Source organism: Triturus cristatus, chromosome 6 (assembly GCF_964204655.1).
Source record: "Triturus cristatus chromosome 6, aTriCri1.1, whole genome shotgun sequence".
Taxonomy (NCBI): Eukaryota; Metazoa; Chordata; class Amphibia; order Caudata; family Salamandridae; genus Triturus; species Triturus cristatus.
In genome coordinates, this window is record NC_140589.1 from 1,358,821,733 (window position 1) to 1,358,840,421 (window position 18,689).

Sequence of the window (18,689 nt, forward strand, 5' to 3'; positions counted from 1 at the left end):
CTGGGGCCATCAATTTTGCAATATTGCATGCACGTTGAGGCAGAGCGATGTGCACTTTTTAAAGAATTTTCTCTTTCAAAAGTGCATACACTTAAATCGAAACTTCTCTGAGTTAGTACATGATCTGCAGACAACACAGCTCACAAACCTGGAGTGGTTACCACTCTCTGTTTCCTCTCTCTGCTACCTGCAGCTCATGTACTAATTCAGAGAATTTCTGAGTTGTGTCTGCACTTTAGACAGTGCAATGTCTTAAAAAGAGGCACACTGTTATTCTTTGCCCTAGCAAACAGGTTCATAATGCAGCCCCTGTTATTAAGTTGCCTAGATACATTATTAATAGTGCTGCCGTTTGCTATATAAACAATCCGATTAATCTCCTGACTAAATCAAAAACTTTGAGAAGGCTATCTTTCTCACTACCACTGTAATGACAGTTTGACAGTCAATGTTTAACCATTACCACCTCTCTCAACATAATTTCATAAACTCCAATTATTTTTGAGGGAGATTTAGTCAGTTACTTTTGCTTACATGCAATGTGTTGTTACTCAACGATTAGAGCATAAAATATAAAATATGCCACTACTTATATTATGAAGATTTTAAATTTCAATAAATCTTGCATGCTATTTCTGGATGCCTTAAAAAGGGTTTCAGATCACTGTGTTCGAGCAAGCTTATCCTAGATATCATGAGTATGTTGGCCATTCCATTCCCGTGGTTGGCAGGTTATTTTACATATGCGGTTGTCTCTTAACATGGTTTTTCACAAATGCTAATCTCTATAACATATGTAATATTAAAAGAAAAATTGGCAGTTCTTTAAATGTTCTATCATCGTGAATTCATTTCATATTCATTGCAAAAGCATTGATCAAAATGAATTCATTTGGTATTCATGTGGATGTCACATGTACTTCCATAGGTGTCTCTCTGTAAATTAGCATATCCCAGAGGACACTTAAAATAAAGTGCCACTGAAAGTTCTCATTACACATATTGCTGAGATTAGTGCATTAAGGATCACGTACTTAGGGTTTGCTAATGTATTTTTTGCTGCTTAAAATTCAGCCTTAGCCCATTTCTTAATATCTCCCAACTATACAGAGCAATTGAAAGAATTACTTATATCAAAGAAGCAGTACTTGAGCTCAAACATGTTCAATGTATTTTGTTGTAATTTTTTTTTAAAAAGCATTAAAACGGTACAGCAGCCTACAAGTAAAAGATTTGTACTGAAATGACTACATTCATAGTGCATGCTTGATTAACTTGTTGAGGTAATTTAGAGTAAACAGTTGAATAGTAGAGTATGCCCAATTAAAATGAAAATTGGTAAAATAATATATATTCTACCATCATATAACAGCAACTAGTATACTAAGGCCAGATTATCGAACATTTTTTTCTGAGTTTGTGTCACGTATGCAAAATGTTTTTTCTTTACTTTCCAGCTCAAAACAAGTTTTATGCTCGAAAGTTGCCTGGAGGTAAAGCAAAGTAGAACAAAGTGCTGTTTTGCATTACTCTGCATCGAGGGCGTTCCATAGGATGTACCTGGGCGTTCCGATGCAAACTCCCATCGGTATTCTGCATCAAGGGCATTCCATGGGAGGTACATGGGCATTCCCATGCAACCACCCTTTGTTTGTGACGCAAAACCCTATCTACTAACAATGGTAGATAGGCTCTGAGTAAAAAAATAGCACCACTTGAAAGGTGTTAAAAAGAAGATATGCTTTTATTTCTCTGAACGTTTCCCACTTTGCATGTCTGCTGCACTGTACAGCACACACACAAAGTGAGAAATGTTTTAAAGATAGTCTAGCATAGTAATTTGTACTGGTACAAAACCTATCCTTGACTCACACCGACACCTTTGCACTGTAGCACAAAGGTGTGAGCGAGGTGCTTGACAGCCTGATTGTGCACCAGTGCTATAGAGTAGGATAGTGCCAAATCTCTGTAGTTATGGTACCTTCCTGCTCTCTCCCTCTCATGCAATGCAGTGCAGCAATTTTGTGTGTGCGCCGTGTTGTATGGAAGTTTTGATAATCTAGAACTAAACTTTATTGAATTTATGTAGACGTTCCTGTTCTCAGTATTCAGATTTTCCAATCATTTTGTACTAGTTAGTACACAGGGTGCGTTCTTCGAAAACAATTATCAGTTTTTAGGGGACACTACTTTGTACTTAATCTGTGCATTTGTATAAATTATTATCGTTTGTACTCTCAAGAGCATATTGTTGTTTTTCTTTTTCTTTTGCTTCTCTTAACAAGCGCGGTCTAGAGAAAAAAAAATCAAAATTTCAATTAAGGCAAAATGCAGTGGGAGGTTGTGATAAACAAATGGTATGTACAGGGAGGTACATTTGCCATTTCACGTATAAGAGATTAATCCAACACAAAGCAAAGAAGGAGCAGGTATCCACAGCAGAGGACGATGTTGTGGTATAAATATGCTTCCAATTAAATCTGAACTTTAATGTTTTATATTTAACACATAAAAAAGCAAATTATTTATTACTTTCTCCTAGGTACACCTATTAATTGTTGAAACTTAATGAAGATGGATAAATCCTATTCTTTGTTCATACTTAACTATAAAATACTGTGAATGGTGCAGGTTACCTTTATACATGCACATGAAAACCTTACAGCAAATGAAAGCCCAGAGAATTACCTACAAACAAGCTAGGAAACAAGAAATTCACACCAATTTCTTGGCAGGTATCATTTATTCATGAACGTGTAATCAAAGAAGGGGACAGGAGAGCTGGTTCTTTAGAGAGGTCCTGTATCAAAGCTCCCGGGTGCGTACATGGTATTTCTGAAATGGAACAGTTCCTCTTATAGGCCGAGGTGACACAGGTCACTAACTGCTGTCTGCTGTTGATTGGTCTAGGGGGGAGATCTGAATTACAGATCTTATTGCCCTCACACACCTGTTAGGGTGTCATGCTTCATCATGGGGCGCTCCTCGTCGGACCGGCGCTGCAATGTCCAACGGGCCTGGTGGCATCTTTAGCGGAGATCTTCTGATCTCATCAAAGTAGGTTCGAAGACTTCATAGGTCATCTGTGGAAGCGTCTTCTCCTCACCTGGATATTCAATATCCAGGTAAGGAGAAGACGCTTCCACAGAGATCCTTCCCATATCCTTCCAGGTAGACCCGTTCTAGTGATCAGGGGCTCCTCCTTCACCTATGAAGTCTTCAAACCTACTTTCATGAGGCGGAGATGTTCAACAGCAAGATCCTGACTTAGGGTCTTACTTATTTGAGGTAGATCCTTCTTACCCGACTTTCACTCCGAGGTATACACTTATAGATCTACCCCCGGTCCCGAAGAAGTGTCGCTCAATCTTGGAGTACTAAAGACACAAAACATGTTGACCTCAGTCAACCAAAGGCTACCTTGATACATAGAATCACTGCAGTAGCCCCACTGGTTTTACCTAGTCCCAGCATCATCAAAAAACCCAATTAAAAGTATCCTAGGGGCCAGGGCCTATTTTAATCACTTTCTGATTCTACCACCCTAACAAGGAGTCACTGACTCTCTCACACTCACGCACAATCTTCACATACGACGTTCACAGATCAGAAGATCTCAGCTAAAGATGCCACCAGACCCGTTGGACATTGCAGCGCCGGTCCGACGAGGAGCGCCTAATGATGAAGCATGACACCCTAACAGGTGTGTGAGGGCATTAAGATCTGTAATTCAGATCTCCCCCGTAGACCAATCAACAGCAGGCACTTAGTGACCTTTGTCACCTCGGCCTATAAGAGGAACTGTTCCATTTCAGAAATATCATTTATTCATGTTCTGCACTAGGCCAGCAAAAGATGATACATTTGGGGTTGTGCCTTTGTTAATAATTGTTGAATTTCTGGAGTCGGTGTGTAAGTGGATTGTAAGTTCATCCTGTTGTGGTACATATGCAATAGTTATGTTAAGCGTTTAGGAGCCTACATGTTGATAGCCCTGTAAATGCTGGCCAGGTACTTGACAGAGATGTGTGCCTCAAAATTCTGTCTCATTGGCTTTCATGAATCTGTTTAAATAAAATCAGAACATTCTCTAATACAAGGAAATACTTATCATGCCAAAGGTACATCTGAGATATTTGTTGTTTCTGAATGTGTCAGTGTAGGGAAATGCCTTCCCATTTGGTCAATTGCATATATTTTTTTCATTTTGTTATCCACAGCGAAAATATTTTCATAGTGGATAAACTTCTTCACCTACTCCATGACAGTTCTGGAGCCGCATTACACATGAGGCACATTTTCCTTTATTGCACAGGATGCACCTTTAAAAAGGTGCGCCGGGCGCAATGAAGGAAAATGTACTGCAAATATGGGATATGCCGCGTACTCATGCTGCCCCCAGGGCAGCGCATTCACATGAAATACGGAGTACCACCATACCAGTTCTGGGGCCGCTTTACACATGGGGCGCATTTTCCTTTATTGTGCCGGATGCACCTTTAAAAAGGTGTGCCCGGTGCAATGAAGGAAAATTTACCACATTATGGGGAATTATGCGAATTCATGCTACCCCCAGGGCAGTGCATTCATGTGACATACGGAGTGGCTGCTTTAAAGCAGCTCCATGTTTCACTGTGTAGGCGGCAACCCACCTGCACTTCTACAGGGGAAAAGAGATACCCTTGCAGGCGGGTGCAGTGAGTGACTGCACCTGCCTGCAGAGGGGATTTATGGGGGTACATAGGACCCCCTTGACCCCAGTGCTGCTCTCAGGAGACGTACCAATAGTGCACCACCTATTAAGTGGTGCACTGTCAGTCATAAACTAACAATAAAGTGAAAATAATCAGGTCCCTCCTCTAAATTTACATGTAGCAAGTGTAGAATATTCCATTTCACACAACAAAATCTAAATTCACATGCAGTAATTGTAGAATATTCCACTGTTGGAAATTGAGTTACTGGTTGACTGGAGATAGAGCCCTGGTCAAGCAGCAACCACAATCCTACTCAGGGTACGGCACAAGCAAACCCTAAACTAACCTGGTTGCTTGGCACAGAGCAGGGAGGCTTAACTTAGAGGCAAGGTGGAAAGTATTTGTTCAACACTTCAAACAGTAAAACTGTGAAAACACCACACAAAAGATTCCGACACCGTTAGAAAAATAGAGGAGCTTAATTTATTAAATCAAAAAAGGTCGAAATGACAAACATCCAAACAGTTGAACAGGAGTTATTAACTTTAAAGAGCAAACTGCAATTTAGCTCCTCAAAGCATAAAGCACCAACCAAGGCTTTCTGGTCATGCTGAACAGGGTCAAATTCAAACATTTAGTCTGACAGTGCTGGAACGCGGGTCGGCTAAAGTCCCAGATTAGTCCAGCTGACGGTTTACCTTCTCAGGTTTTGTGCCAAGAGTTCTGTTTGAGTAGAAGCAATTCATCGGGAGCAAGAAGAGAGTCTCTGGAAGTGGACGGTGTCATGCAAGGAGCAGGCTGGGCATTGCGGACGGTAGGCTGGCACGTTGGGCTGGTGGTACTCCGAGGTGATCAATGCTTGCAGAGCAAAGAGGAGGGCATTCAACTGCTTGCAGTGATTTTCTGTTTGAGTGGCATGGTTATGGTGCGAATGTGCCCGTTTGCGGTCGTGTAGAGCCAAAAGCTTACATTTAAGTTCTTGAGAGCCACACTAAGGATGCAGGACCTAAGGGGCACCACTTAGGGGTCAGGAACTCATTGAAATTGGGTCCAAGAGCTGTTGGGAAACCTTTTATGTCCCTGAGGCTTTGACAATGAAGTAAACAGACTAGCCCTTGGAGTCACTCTGGGGCCATTGGTTCAAGATGTGATGCAGGTCCAGTACTTCCTCCCCAGGTAAGAGGGCATCAGGTCAGCACAACAGGGCAGTAGCTCCTTCAGAGTGGCAGTCCAGCAGAGTGACAGTAATTTCACCAGCACAGGAGTCCTTCTTCCTGGCAGAGTATCCACAGGCCCAGAAGTGTAATGAAGAGTTGGGATCTGAGGTCTTTCTTTTATACACTGGTGCCCTGGTTCTAGAAGGCGGGAGAAGCTTCTAGACAGTGTCTTTAAAGTGCATGGGATTCCCTACCTCCCCTGCCCTGGCTTCAAGCTGACTGAAGTGACAATGCAGGGTCATTAGACCCTTTGTGTGGAGACAGAACGTAGACAAATCAAGTACAAGTGGGGCTGTGCGAAGCTCCTCCCTCCCATCCTGCCAGTGATGGCTCATTCAATCACACCTACGCTCCCCACTGTGTGTGGCTGTCAAGGAGGAATACACAAGGCTAAATTGCCAGCAGGCATCAATTGGCTAAGGCAAGAAAATGCTAACTTTCTAAAAGTGGCCTTTTCATAATTGAAATTTAAAATCCAACTTCACCATTAGCCAGGATTTTAAATTGTGATTCTAGAGACACCAAATTTGAATGGGTTATCTCTTCCCATTTGGAAATTACACTTATGAAATATAATGAGGCAACTCCAATGGCATCCTAAGGGCGTGACAGTCCTTACAGTAGTGAAAAATGAATTATAAGAGGTTTTCACTACCAGGACATGTACAACTTGTCCAACATTTTAAGTATATGGTACCATGCCATTGGGGCTGTCCGGAGCCTACCTTAGAGGTGACCTACATGTATTAAAAAGGAAGGTTTGGGCCCGGCAAAAGGTTTATTTTGCCAGGTCGACATGCCAGTTTAAAACTGCACATACAGACTCTGCAATGGCAGGCCTGAGACATATTTACAGTGCTACTTAAGTGGGTGGCACAATCAGTGCTGGAGGCCCACTAGTAGCATTTAATTTACAAGCCCTGGGCACAGCTAGCACACTTTACTAGGGAGTCATAAGTAAATTAAATATACCAATTGGCTATAAGCCACTGTCACCATGTTTTCAGCGGAGAGCACAAGCACGTCAGCACTAGTCACCTGGGTAAAATGCGTAGAGTCCTAAGGCCAGCAAAAACAAAGTCAGCAACAAAATGAGATCTGAAGGCAAAAAGCTAGGGGGGATTCCACACCAAGAATGCTAGGTCTAACATGTGTACCCACCAGCTGAAAGTGGTGAGAACTATCCAATCCCGTGGGAGTTCTCTTCACTAAAGCGGAAGCACCTGGAGAGACCAATAGCATTTGCGTGGTCTGTTCCAGGGTGGTGTTCCATCATAAAGTCTATTACCTATAGGGAGATGGACCACCTCAACAGTTTGGGATTCTCGCCCCACATCTGCATTAACCAGCTGAGGGGTCTGTGGTCTACCCAAACCCAGAAGGGAGCACCAAACATGTATGGTCTCTGCTTCCTCAGAGCCCAGACCACAGCAAAGGCTTCCCTCTCTATTGCACTCCACCTCTGTTCCCTAGGAAGTAACCTCCTTCTGCTGAAGGCTACAGGTTGATTCAGACCCTCTTTATTTATCTGTGAGAGCACGGCCCCTATGCCTAACTCTGAGGCATCTGTCTGCACAATGAATTCTTGAGAGAAGTCAGGGGCCTCGAGCATGGGTGCTGTGCACATGGTCTCCTTTAGAGTATCAAACACTTTCTGGCAGGCCTCTGTCCAGATCACTTGCTGTGAGTGCTTCTTAGAAGTTAGCTTTGTGAAGGGTACAACAATAGTGCCATACCCCATGACAAATCTACTGTAGTATCCAGTGAGGTCTAAGAAGGCTCTCATGTCTGTCTGGGCCTTGAGGTGTTCCCAAGCCAGAATGATTTCAATCTTGGCCCGGAGGGGTTGCACCTTGCCACCTCCCTATTGATGACCCAAGTAGACCACTGACCCATGCCCTCTCTGGTTGTTACTGGTCTTGATTGTCAAGCTTGCCCTTTGCAGAGCCTGAAGTACTTCTCTGAGGTGGTACAGGCCGCAATGTTATCCAGATAGGCAGCAGTGAAGTTCTCCAACTAAGCCAGGACCTGGTTTACCAACCTCAGGGGCGTTCTACAACCCGTAGGGCATTACCCGGAACTGGAGGTGCCCTTCTGGGGTACAGAAGGCAAACCTCTCTTTGGCCCCCTTGGTCAAGGCAATCTGCCAGTACTCAGATGTTAAGCCAAATGTGCTGAGCAACGTGGCCACTCCTAGCAGAATTAATAGCTCATCAGCTCTGGGGATGGGGTGTGCATCAGTCTTGGTGACCGCATTGAGTCCACTATAGTCCACACAGAACCGAAGTTCTGGAGTGATACCTGGAAGGGCAGCCTTGGGGAACAACACCACTGGGCTGGTGTCAGGGTTCACATGAGGTTTCCTCCTCGTGACCCTGTTGTAGCCCTCATGTCTGCCCCTTCCATACAACAGTCTACCTTTAAACCTCATTATGCATTGAGTTGGCAAGTATGCTGGCAATGCTGGACATCTAAGATGGCCACCAGCATACCCGCAGTTTAACAGTCTAGTTTTTATCCCACTGCAAGAGAAGCTCAGGTGAAGCGCGCGCTAACGTTCTATGGCGCACTTCACCGAGAGCTTTCCCGGGTTCAGACCTATCTCTTACTGCGTTGTGGGGAAGTTATTCAGGAGTCGTTCTTGGGGCGTCGATTCATCGGCGTCATGTTTCCCGAAGTTCAGAAATTCCAGGTTAGTGAACTCAGAAAGCGCATGCTCAGAAGGGAGTCAGAGAGCAGCGCGCAAGCCTAAGGAAGTAGCGTCTCTTTTCCGAGACGCATACTTCAACCATAGAAAATTAAAATAGAATTTGGTGCAGGAACTAAGGTAGCATTCCTTATTTGGACAAATGTAATAAAAGGACATTGTAAGTTACTCCACGCGAGTTTCGTCAAATATGACTTGTACATTATTTTGAGGAATTAGGTGTTGTGTAAATTCCTCGACAGTTTGAGACAGCACAAAAGAATTTAGTTATCGCTGTAGTGCATGTGAGCAGTTATCAAGCGACTCAGTGTTTAAATACTGGAATTAGAAGAGATTAATGATTATACGATAAGATTCGATACCGCTGTCAAGAACCACTATTTAATTCATTCTGAGCCAGTTGTTCATACCAGTTCCTAGAGTGAACTAAAGAAGGAAGATTGCATTTGAAGAAAGCTAGGACTCTACCCAAGTAAGTTAGAGAGAGTTAAAGGAATTAGACCAAGTGTTAAGTTCTCAATGAATGAACACTTACCTTATTATTTCCGTTGCTGAGAAACAGTCAAGAAGAATCCTCGCATCTCCTGTAAATAAAATAAGAAAAATTAAATAAAATACTTCTCACCAATGAATACAATTAATCAACACAAGAGAAAATAGAAGAGAGGCAAGCCCACAGAAGGTTTCTGGTAAGATAAGTTATTATATATGTACATACTGGAGCTTAATGGTGAAGTAAAATTATGATAGAAATGTATTTATCTACAGTCTAAAAAAGAAGAAAGAGGAACACGAGGCAGAGAACTAACTGAAGAACTACGGGCAGTCTCTTCTCTATCCCATTCCCCTTTCCCCCCTTGGTACTTACCTGTAAAGGATTAATCAAACCTGACAGGGACGTACTGAGAAGACAGTTGGGAACAGGCATCGTTCTGCTCCTGTGCTGTTACGAAAGTTACATAGTCCTTACAGAGTGAAGTGCCCAAGTTGGTTCAAGCACCCGAGCAGAATGACAGAAGAATTTGATTTTAAAAACTTAGGAGACATTCTGGGTAATATACAGAGAAGAGGCAGTTAGAGGGGAATAACAGATTCGTAGGCAAGAGATGATTAATCTCAAAATGGGGGAAACTGTTTCTGGAGCTAGGTATAAAACCTCCACCTTTGAAAACCAAAGACCCAACACCAGTTCCTCGACCTTTGCTCCCACACAAGTCATTCATTCCTTGTCTCCGGTAATTCCTCTTGCCCCACCTGAACAATTTAATGGAGACCCACAAAAAGCACAAACCTTCTTGACTCAATGTTCCCTACATTTCATGTGTCGACCCACGAGTTTCCCCGATGCTCACTCTCGTGTTACATTTATATTGTCATATCTCAGTGGGGACCCGGCCTCCTGGTCCATGCCCTTAGTGACCACGGATGATCCAATTTTATACAACCTTGAAGATTTCAAAAAAGAATTCCTCTGGATATTTGATAGAAGAAGAGCGTCACAGGCCACAGACAATGAATTGCTGGAGTTGAGACAGGGAAACCGAGAACTGATCGCTTATCTTGCCCAGTTTAACAAGCTGGTGGTTGAGACAAATTGGCCAGAAAACAAGAGAGTGGCGGTCTTCTACCGAGGACTACGTTAGGATTTAAAAGATCCCTTATTGCAAATTCCCAATCGCCCTACAGAAACATCTGCACTGGTAGACTTGGTGTTGGAAATAGATTTTCGACAGAGTGAACGAATGGGCGAAAAAAGAAGAGGGTTCAGACCGAGTGTCCCTTGATTTGATCGGACATAAACAGAAGCTTCACATACCACTGAAGGTGCTACAGGAGTGGAACCCATGCAAATTGGTGCAATTCGAGGGCCATTGTCCAAAGAAGAAAAAGAGAAAAGGCGACAGAATAAACTTTGCATGTACTGCAGAGGAAGTGGACATTACGTTAAAACCTGTCAAAAAAGACCAAAGAAACCCATGAGGGAGAAGGAAAACTTGCAGCACCACCAGTGATGGGAGTTGGGCTGGTGGATGCAAGTGATAAAACAACTCCAGTTAGTCATCAATTAGCTAACACATTACAAGTCTCTTCACCACATCTAACCTTATCTGTGACGTTGAAATTCAGGAATGTGGTATTAACAGAAATCATTGTCATGCTTGACTCTGGGGCAACAGGCAGTTTTTGCAATCAGAAATTTGCCAAACACATTGGCTTGTTAGCCATCAAGAAGGAGAAAAGCGAAAGGGTCAGAGCTGTGGATGGTACCGATATAACTTCTGGTCCATTCACTAACCATACCAAACCAGTTCAATTGATTACTGTTGAAGGACATCAAGAGATCCTACATTTCAACCTCATAGATGCCCCACAATTCCAGTTAATACTTGGATTACCTTGACTAACCGAACATAATCCGTTGATAGATTGGACAGCCAGAACAATCCAGCTAAACTCTGAATATTGAGCTAAGCATTGTTTTGAAGAAAAAGAACTTCAGTCAGAGTCCAGCATTGCTTCTCGGCTCTGTGAGGACAGAGCGTCGGTGTGCCTGATTCAGACAGCCGAACTACCAGAAGAATTCAAGGATTTCACATATGTATTCGACGAGGTTCAGGCAGAACAATTACCCCCTCACAGGTCTTATGACTGCAGGATAGACCTAGAACCAGGGGCTAACTTATCATGTAGCAGAGGTTATGCTCTAACTGAGAAAGAAAATCTCCATCTAAAGGAGTATTTAAAGAACAATCTTGAAAATGGCTTTATCAGACCATCACAATCTCCAGTCTCTTCCCCACTTTTCTTCATCGTGAAGAAAGGGGGGGGGGGGGATCTCAGGACCTGTATTGACTACAGAGAAATCAACAGAATAACAGTAAAAAATCGCTATCCGTTGCCCCTTATTTCTGTGCTCATCGATCAAGTGAAGGAAGCCAAAATTTGCACACGATTAGACCTGCAGGGGGCTTACCACTTAGTTCGGCTACGAGAAGACGAAAAGTGGAAGACGGCATTTAGGACTAGGTATGGCCTCTACGAATACTTAGTAATGCCATATGGCCTGTGCAATGCACCCGCTGCATTCCAATACTTTATTAATGATGTATTGAGCAATTTTATCGAATAGTGTGTTATAGTGTACATTGTTGACATCTTGATCTACTCCAACAATGAAGAAGAACATCAGACACAGGTGCAAGCTGTATTGCAGCGTTTGAGAGAGAATTCTCTCTATGTAAAACTTGAAAAATGCTTGTTCAAAACCGATACTGTGGAGTTTCTTGGTTTCGTACTATCACCTGCAGGAATCACGATGGATCAACAGAAAGTGCAGGCGGTGATGGACTGGAAATCTCCCACAACCATAAAGGAGGTGCATAGTTTCATTGGGTTCTCCACTTTCTATCGACAATTTATTCATGATTTTTCTCAGAAAATCCTCCCACTCACACGATTATTGAAGAAAGGAGTACCATTCAAATGGTCGGACAAAGCCGAAGCAGTGTTCAACTTACTAAAGAAAAGCTTCCCTTCAGCACCAGTTTTATTGCACGCGGACCCCGATAAACCATTCTACGTGGAAAGTAATGCATCGGATTCAGCTATTGCAGGGATACTTTCACAACGACATAAAGACACCGGACAGCTACATCCAGTAGCCTTCCGTTCACGTAAATTAAAGCCATCTGAATGTAATTATACAATCACAGAAAAATAACTCTTGGCCATCAAGGAAGCTTTTAAGGACTGGAGGCACTATTTAATGGGGGCCAAACATACAGTGACAGTGTTCACAGACCACCGTAATCTAAAATGTTTACGTTCTGCCCGCACACTTACCCCGTGACAACTGCGCTGGTCACTTTACTTTGCAGACTTTGATTTTGTTATCACCTTTCGACCAGGATCAAAAAATGGAAAAGCGGACGCTCTCTCTAGATTGGATACAGACAATCAGAAGGTGATTGTCGACAATCAACCAATAATTCCGGATGATAAAATTGTTGGAGCCATTATCCAAACTTCTTTTGAAGACCAAGTTTGGAATACAATGACTGCTACTGAAATGGAAACATGGGCTGCAGAAGATTCACAACGTACTATTCTGAATGGCTTACCTTATCAAGGACTCACTTTGTTTTTGCCTACAAAAAACCTTCAAATACAAGCGCTGAGAGAATGTCATGACCATCCTTTGGCAGGTCATAAAGGTGTATTGAAGACCGAAGAATTGCTCAAGCGTCGCTTTTGGTGGCCACACATGTGTCGAGACATCCGCCAGTATGTTTTGGGATGCGAGACTTGTGCACGGGGAAAATGCAACAGACAAGCTCCTAAGGGCCTTTTGCAACCCTTGCCAACTCCACCACATCCCTGGCACACGGTATTGTTAGATCTAATAGTGGACTTACCCTCCTCACATGGGTTTAATCCCATCCTTGTATGTGTAGAAACCTTTAGTAAGATGACACATTTTATACCCCATAAAGGTACACCTATGGCAAAACAACTTCCCCAATTCTTTAATCAAAATATCATTCGCCTCCATGGCATTCCTAAGGTCTTGATCACAGATAGAGGTTTGCAATTTTTGTCACACTTTTGGTATTGACCATCGTTGTTCCACTAGCTTCCATCCGGAAACCGATGGCCAAACAGAGAGAACCAATCAGGAGTTAGAGCAATACCTTAGACTCTATCTATTGGATGAGGAAGGTGACTGGCCCGATTATCTCTGGACAGCAGAGTACGCCCATAATAAGGCAAAAAATGTGTCCACTGGCTATTCGCCCTTCTTTATGAATTCAGGTAGACACCCTAATTCACAAGTGGAGTTTGGAAATGTAGACGTCGCAGCAGTTCAGGACCTTGCCCAACACATAACTAGGATTCACCAAACTGCAACACAAAATTTGAACTCTGCTAAAGGTCGTTATAAACATTTTGCTGATCTAAAACGTAAACAACACCCTGACCTCCAAGTATGAGATAGAGTCTGGCTCTGTACCAAAAAATTTAAGTTGAAAGGTACTCGTAAATTCCAACCATGCTTTATTGGTCCTTATTCCATAGAAAATATCACCAATCCAGTTACTTACCGGTTAACCCTTCCAAGCACTGCCAAATTTCACCCAGTTTTTCACATGTCCCTGCTTAAGAAAGTCCATCCAAAGCTACGACAAAAAAATTCACCTACCCCTCTGGTTCTTGATGGTGAGATCGAATACGAAGTCAAAAGAATTTTAGACTCCAAGAAAATTCACAATGATCTCTTCTATCTCATTGATTGGAAGGGCTATGGTCCTGATGATCGATCCTGGGAACACAGTTCTAATGTCCATGCTCCCTGATTGATCAAAGCTTTCCATGCTAAGTTCCCCACTAAGCCACGGTCGGAGGAAACCCCGTTGGGAGGGGGTACTGTCAGGGATCACGGGAGGTTTCCATCTCGTGACCCTGTTGTAGCCCTCATTTCTGCCCCTTCCATATAACAGTCTACCTTTAAACCTTGTTATGCTTTGAGTTGGTGAGTATGCTGGTGACGCTGGACATCTAAGATGGCCGCCAGCATACCTGCAGTTTAACAGTCTAGTTTGTATCCCACTGCAAGAGAAGCTCAGGTGAAGCTAACGTTCTTTGGCGCACTTCACCGAGTGCTTTCCTGGGTTCAGACCTACCTCTTACTGTGTGATGAAGAAGCTAGTCAGGAGTCATTATTGGGGCGTCAGTTCATCGGCGTCGGGTTTCCCGAAGTTCAGAAATTCCAGGTTAGTGAACTCAGCAAGCGCATGCTCAGAAGGAAGTCAGAGAGCAGCGCGCAAGCCTAAAGAAGTAGTGTCACTTTTTCGAGACACATACTTCAACCAGCGAAAATTTAAAAAGAATTTAGTGCAGGAAATAAGGTAGCGTACATTATTTGGGCAACCGTTATAAAAGGACATTGTTAGTTACTCCTCGCGAGTTTCATCAATTATGACTTGTACATTATTTTGAGGAATGAAATGAAATGAAAAATTATATTTATATAGCGCATAGACTACCCGGAGGCCTCGCAGCGCTTTAATTGATCACTGTGGCGGGCCGCAGGGTGAGACTAGCACGTTTTTGCGAACAGGTGGGTTTTCAGTGCTTTCCTAAAAGGCAGCCGGTTATTATTTTCTCTGAGGGCTAAGGGGAGGGAGTTCCAAAGTCTCGCAGCAGTATGGAAGAAGGAACGGCCGCCCCAACGGGCTTTGTTGATTTTAGAAGTGGTAACTAGGTGCAGTGATCCAGAGCGAAGGGCTCTGGATGGAGCGTAGGGCACGACTAAGGGGGACAGGATGGCAGGGCCTGTTCGATGGAAAGATTTGTGCACAATGCACATAGCCTTAAACTGTGCTCTAGCAGCCATAGGGAGCCAGTGCAATTCTTTTAGAGCTTCCTTGGCTGACTGCCAGCGGGGGATGTTGAATAATAATCGGGCGGCGCAGTTTTGCGTGACTTGGAGCCTGTTGGTCACTGAGGCCGGGGCACCTAGGTATAGTGCGTTTCCATAGTCCAGGCGGGAGAGTATCAGGGCCTGAACCATGATTCTCCTCGCCTGGAAAGGAAGCAGGGGGAGGACTTTGCGGAGCATTTTCATTAGCCCGACACACGTGGAGGCGGTTTTGGTAGCCTGGACCGAGAAGTCCAGCGCTTTATCGAGCCAGATTCCCAGACTCTTTATCTGTGGTTTGGGAGGGGGAGGAGCACCGAGGCAGGTGGGCCAAATTGATGTCAAAATGGTCGGAGGAGGGTTGCCCAATAGCATAATCTCTGCCTTCTCCCCGTTAAGTTTGAGACAGGAAGATTGCATCCACTTAGCAACGGCCTCTAGACAGAGGCCCAGGGTGTTGGACGACTCCTCAGTGTGGTCCAGAGAGACCACCAACTGGGTGTCGTCCGCGTAGGTGACAATACGCACACCAAAGGGCTGGACTATCTCCGCTAGAGGTCGCATATAGACATTAAAAAGTGTGGGGCTCAGGGAGGAGCACTGGGGAACCCCACATCTAAGTGGTTGCTTAGGGGAGACTGCTTTGCCCTCAAACACCTGGAAGAAGCGCTCGTCCAGGAAGGAGGTCAGCCATTCCAGGGCCGCGCCCGACACGCCCATGCCTTTCAGGCGATGTAGTAGTGTGGCATGGTTGACAGTGTCGAACGCGGCACTGAGGTCGAGTAATATGATGGCTGCTTTTCCTCCCCGGTCCAGCACCAATCTAGTTTCTTCCGTCACTGCTAGGAGAGCAGTTTCAGTTCCATGCTGCGGGCGGAAACCCGTCTGAGAGGCACATAGCAGACTATTTGATTCAAAGTAGTCCACTAAGATATTATTGATGTGCCTTTCGAGCAGTTTGTTCATCCAGGGAAGTAAGGAAATGGGGCGGAAATTGGCCAAGTTGTTCTGGTCCAAGGTGGGCTTTTTCAAAAGGGCCCTAACCATCGCACATTTCCATGGTACTGGGACGGAGTTAGAGGAGATGGAAGCATTAAGGACATCCAAGATGACAGGGCGGATGATATCCATCACCTTATTGAGAGTTTGCGGGGGTGCTGGGTCATTGGGGGATCCCGAGGTGAGTTTAAGAAGCATTCTGTCTAGAGTGTCGGAATCTAGGAGGGGGAATTTATCCAGTGAGCTGGGGGCTAAGAAGTCGGAATCTGTGGTGGTGGTGTGGTCCATGTCACCACTGCCAGCGGAAAATGAAGAGTAAATGGCCTGGATCTTCTGGGAGAAGAAAGTGGCTAAATTATTACAACGGGTTTGCGCGCCGTCAGGTGACAGACGCTCGGGGGGAGGGGGAGAAATTAAAGATTTGGCTATTTTAAAGATTTCTTTGGGGGAGTTTGCAGCTAGGTTGATTTTGGCTTCATAGAAATGGGCTTGTGCAGATTTTATTTGGTTTTTATAGAGTTTTATTGCGGCTCTATACTCAACTTGCTTTGATTGTGAGTAATCTTGTCTCCAGGCTCTCTCTAATTTGCGACAAGATTGCTTCATAGTCCTGAGAGCCGGGGAATACCAGGGGGCAACTTTGGCTCTGTTTATTAAGTGCAAAGATTCCTCTGGTAGGACTAGGTCAAGGGAACTCGAGATCCAGTTATCAAAATTGACAGTGGCTGTATTGGGGTTGGTCACATTTGGGGGTAGGTGTTCTGTAAGAGCCAGTTTCCACTTAGAAAGTGGTAGGGAGGCCCATTTTCTTCCCCGCTGCTTATTGTGATTTTGTGAAATGGGGGGGGAGCATGTGGACCATGTAAAGGGTACTAAAAAGTAATCGGTCCAGGGTAGTGGTACTGGAGCCTCGACGGTTAAGCTATCTAGATTGCTGTAGATGTGATCTAAGAGATGTCCCTTGACATGCGTTGATTGAAAGCCTTTCTGGAACAGGTCAATGGACTGAAGGTTGGTTCGAAGACTGTTGGCTATTGAATCAAGCGGATCATCTAGATGTAAGTTAAGATCGCCCAGCAAGGTGAAATTTGCCGAGGGGAGCACTAGGTTGGCAGCTAAATCCGTCATGTTAGTGATAAAGCTGTTGAGGGTGCCAGGTGGTCGATAGACTAGGATACCGGAGAAAGTGGTGGATGGGGAGAACTCAAGAGTGAAATGTAGGTTCTCACAGGCTGGCATGGGGGAGGGAGTGATGCGGCATCTAAAGTTGTCCCTATAGATAATAGCCAGCCCCCCGCCTCTGCCAGTCTTGCGATCCAAATGTTTAATAGTATAGCCTTGGGGGGTGGCCCATGCTATTGCAGGATCGGTTTCTAGCTGAAGCCATGTTTCTGTTAGAAAGAGGGCGTCCGGATTGAGCTCCTCTATCAGCATGGCCAGTTCAGTAAGGTGTTTAGGCAGGGAACGGCAGTTAAGAAGGAACATCCTCCATTTCTGCGTGGAGGAGTTTTTCACAGCATTTGGAGTAGTTATGCCCCAATCACAAGTTTTGCAGTGGGCCTTCGGGTGTAAGGGAAGGACTGAATGCAAACATAGTGGGTTGACAGTAGGACGCAATGCATATAGTGAGGAAGTGCTGTATGTGAGGAGATTTCCTACCATGATGACAGCTGGGTCCGGAAACTGGAAGCGTCTGGACGCGGACTGGCTTCTCTTTGGCGCCTCTTCGCCGCGTCTAAGGCGCTACCGCTGTGCGTGCCGCTGCGCGGGGCAAAGGAAGTTAATATAGATTGGGCTCAGGGAGCGTTGGAGCGTCGACCCACTAAAATGGCCGCCAAGAAATGGCACTACCAGGAAGTAGGAGCGCTCTGTTCTCCCTCCACAACAATCCACAAGTAGCTGCGGTGGACCGGGGAGTCAGTGCACAATTCGAATCACATTAGCAACAACAGTTTGCATGTAAAAACGATTTTCTCTTTTTAAAAAACACATTCAACAGAACAGCAATGGTGCTATCACCTAGAGCGCTAGCGCTAGGAATTAGGTGTTGTGTAAATTCCTCGACAGTTTGAGACAGCACAAAATAATTTACTTATCGCTGTAGTGTGTGTGAGCAGTTATAATGCGACTCCGTGTTTATTCCCTGGCAGTTGAGATCCATAAAAGAATTCAGTCATAACTGAAGTGCGTGTGAGCTGTTATCGCGTGACTCACTGTTTAAATACTGGAATTAGAAGAGATTAATGATTATACAATAAGATTCAATACCACTGTCAAGAACCACTATTTACTTCATTCTGAGCCAATTGTTCATACCAGTTCCTAGAGTGAACTAAAGAAGTAAGATTGCATTTGAAGAAAGCTTGGACTCTACTCAAGTATGTTAGAGAGAGTTAAAGGAATTAGACCAAGGGTGAAGTTCTCAATGAATGAACACTTACCTTATTATTTTCCTTGATGAGAAACAGTCAAGAAGAATCCTGGCATCTCCTGTAAATAAAATAAGAAACATTAAATAAAAGACTTCTCACCAATGAATACAAATAATCAACACATGAGAAATTAGAAGAGAGGAAAGCCCACAGACGGTTCCTGGTAAGATAAGTTATTATATTTGTACATACTGGAGCTTAATGGTGAAGTAAAATTAT